Below are 4053 nucleotides of genomic sequence, written 5' to 3' on the forward strand. Positions count from 1 at the left end.
ATCAGTCTGGGAAACATGGCAAAACCCTATCTCCACAAAAAAGAAAAAATTAGCTAGGCGTGGTGGCAGGCACCACCTGTAGTCCCAGCTACTCAGGAGGCTGAGGACAATGTGAGCTGTGGTTGTACCACTGCACTCCAGCCTGGGTGACAGATCAAGGCCTCGCCTCAAAAAAAAAGCAAACAAACAAACAAAAAATTAAAAATGTAAACACGGTCTGTGTTACTCCCCTGCTTACAACTTTCCAAGGGTTTCCAATTATACCAAGAAAGAAATCTAAGCTCCTTACTGAGGTCTAGGACAGAGTTTTTCAAAGCAAACCATTTACTAGATTGCAAATCCAATGTAATGGGTAAAGATCAGCATTTTAAAGTAAAATAGCAAATATCAAAGTTACCATGTGTAGTAAGGATAAGTATTATTTTATAAGGGCTGGGCACAGTGCTTCACACATGTAATCCCAGCACTTTGGGAGGCTGAGGCAGATGGCTTGAGCACAGACGTCCAAACCAGCCTAGGCAAAATGTTGAAACCCTGTCTCTACAAAAAATACAAAATGATCCAGGTGTAGTGGTGTGGTCCCGCAGTCCTAGCTACTGAGGCGGAAAGGGGCTGAGGTGGGAGGATCAGCCCCAGAAGTTGAAGCTGCAAGTGAGTTGTGATTGGGCCACAACACTCCAGTCTGGGTGACAGAGTGAGACCCATCTCAAAAAAAAAAAAGTATTATTTCATGAAGTTTCTCTCTCAGATATGTGTGTGTGCTGGACTGTGATGGAAAATGAATTTCTTAGTCTGGGGTCACATTAAGAGAGTTGATAGGGCTGGGTGTGGTGGTTCATGCCTGTAATCCCAGCACTTTGGGAGGCCAAGGCAGGCAGATCACGAGGTCAGGAGTTCAAGACCAGTCTGGCCAACATGGTGAAACCCTGTCTCCACTACAAATACAGAAAAAAAAAAAATAGCCGGGCATGGTGGCGGGCACCTGTAATTCCAGCTACTTGGGAGGCTGATGCAGGAGAATTGCTTGAACCTGGGAGGCAGAAGTTGCAATGAGCCAAGACGGTGCAATTGTACTCCAGCCTGGGCGACAGAGAGAGACTCTGTCTCAAAAATAAATAAATAAATAAATAAATAAGTTGAAAGCCATTGCCCTACAAGACCCTAATGATCTATTTGCTCATATCTCCCACCTAATCTCCCACTCAAATCCTTTAGGCCCACCACCCTTCTAAGTGTCTCCAAAGAAGCCAGGCTTCCCCTCACCTTGGACCCTTGGCTTTTGTTTGGAATGCTATACTTCCAATTATTTACATTGGATGGACCCTTCTTATCTAGGTCAAGTCTCTGCTTAGAAAGCCCTTCCTCTGACTGTTCTAAAGCAGGGCCACACACTTCTCTATTGTATCACCCAGTTGGATTTTCTGATGATGACCATATCTACTTGTTTGTCCATGGTCTTCCTCAGCCCTCCTGGCATAGCCACAAGACATTGGGACGTTACCAAGGACTTTGTCCACCACAGACTCCCTGCCCACATATAACAGTGAGTCAATAAATATTAGCTGATGGACTGTTGAATGAAAAGTGAAATTGCTTGTACATGTGTTTTTATAAAATAGGGACACCCCATAATGAAACGCTTAGCTAATTGTCCTAATGCTGCTGAGAAAACAAAACTGCTGCTGCTGCTGCTAAAACTGCGCAGTGGCTGGCAGGCAGTGCCCTGTGGGACAGCCTGATGTTTCCGTTGTCAGCTGATTGATGAATGCTTCAATTTAGTGTGCAAAAGTTAATTTCTTGGCATGCAAGGTATGAAAATGCAGATTAGTTGACATTGAGCATTTAATAGTTAAGAACATTCTCGTAGCATTTGCCTAGTGCCCTATGGTTCCTGGCAACAATAGCCAAAAAAACTTTAAAAACCATGTATTCATCTTCAGCTATAGTGGAACCAGAAGTAAAATCTATTTCTAACACCTGCAGTCCCGAATGAAGGAAGAGGAACCCAAGAAAGCAAGTAAGTAGTGGCAACTGCCAGATGGGAGCAGGGTTTCAGTGGAAACTGCAAGGCTCTTTGAACTGACTGCACCACGGACTGACTACACCACAGTGACCCCCGTGACCCACACATACACCAGATGGCCTTCTGGAGCCAGACCACAAAAGGATTAGAATAGCTAGCTCCTGCAGTGACTGATTAACTGATCTCGTACCATTCCACCATTGCTCCTGCCTCAACCATTCCTGCCTCAACTGATAAGCCAACCTTGTGACACTGGACCTTGGACCTTGTGACATCCCCATACGCTGAGACACTCCCCAGCTTGCAAAAAACTGCCCTGAATGCTAACTTCCCACTGCCTACCCCAAACCCATAAAACCAACTCCTATCCCACCGCCCTCCACTGACTCTCTTTTTGGACTCAGCCCACCCGCACCTGGGTGAATAAACAGCCTTGTTGCTTAACAAAGCCTGTTTTGGTGGTCTCTTCATTCAGAGCACACCTAACAGAAACTGCACTCAGGGAGCCAGGCTCAGGGGCTGCACAGCCTATCCACCAAAGTCCTCCCAAAGGTTATTAGGATTATTGTCTGGATCTTTATTTATTTCCAGATGTCTGATCAAAAAGGGGCTCATGTGCTGAGCTAAGGAGTTTGAATATTCTTCTAAGTGCTATGGGGAACTTTAGGAGGGTTTTAAGCAGGAGAGTGACATTTTGGGGTGTCTCTTAAAAAGACTTCCCAGCTGCAGTGAGCAGGGGAGGGGAATTGAGGGTGTGCACCTTGGCAGTGGGAAACACTGCAGCAGACATTTCCAGTGAGGAGCAATGAGAGTCTGCAGGAAGGCAAGGGTTGTGGGAACCAGAGGTAGTGATGAGAGACAGAGCTTTGTTCCAATCTGACTCTCCCTACCTACAAGTTACAGCTTCCACTCAGTGACCCTAGCATGGTTCCTATGCCTCTTTCCTCTCTGAAAAAATAAAGCTGATAATAGCGCCTATTCCAAAGATTTCTGTGATGATTAAATGTGGTAATGAATACAAAAACTCAGTGCCACATAGTAAGTGCTCAATAAGCATTAGTTGTTGAGTGCTGGGAAGGGAAGATCTGGTCCCATTTTTTTTTTTTTTTTAATTTGAGACAGAGTGTCACTCTGTAGCCCAGGCTGGAGTACAGTGGCGTGATGATCTCGGCTCACTGCAACCTCTGCCTCCCGGTCCGGTTCGAGCACTTCTCCTGCCTCGGTTTCCCAAGTAGCTGGGATTACAGCCATGCAGTACCATGCCCACCTAATTTTTTAAATATTTTTAGTAGAGACGGGGTTTCACCATGTTGGCCAGGCTGGTCTTGAACTCCTGACCTTGTGATTCACCCATCTCGGCCTCCCAAAGTGCTGTGATTACAGGCGTGAGCCACAGCCAAGCTGATCCCTTTAAATGATACAGAACGGGGTAGGGAAGTGCTGTGGAGGAGGGCGTGCTCCCTGGCTAAGGCTGTACCCCCAGGGACCTAGGTGAGGACAGGCACTTCTACCTTCACTTCTACCTTCCTGCCCAAATGTTGCATTTTCGAAGACCACCCTAGCCTGCCACCCACCATCCTGGGCCTATAAAAACCAGAGACCCTGCAAAGGCAGAACAGAAGCTGCTGGACTAGGAGAGGAACAACACAAGCAGCAGAAGATGAGCAGCTGGACTTCAAGAAGATGTGGAGGGGAGCACGCGGGCGGAAGAGCACACCGGCAGAGGCCAGGACCTGGGCAGGGCACAGACCTGCGGGATGAGGCAGAGTTTAACTGGGCAGTCAGAGGAGAGTGGGAGCTGCCCGAGCAGTCCAACTCTAAGGGAAAATCATCTCCCTTCTGGTTTCCCCACCTCGAGAGTTATTTCCATTCAATAAAAGTTTGCGCTCATTCTCCCAGGCCACGTGTGATCTGATTCTTCTGATACACCAGGCAAGAACCCGGGACACAGAAAGCCCCCTGTCCTTGCAGCAATGTAGAGGGGCTAGCTGAGCTGGTTTCACACAAGCTGCCTGTAGGGAAACTAAAAG

Source organism: Sapajus apella, unplaced genomic scaffold, assembly GCF_009761245.1.
Source record: "Sapajus apella isolate SASKATOON/1434 unplaced genomic scaffold, GSC_monkey_1.0 scaffold36, whole genome shotgun sequence".
In the NCBI taxonomy this organism is placed as follows: Eukaryota; Metazoa; Chordata; class Mammalia; order Primates; family Cebidae; genus Sapajus; species Sapajus apella.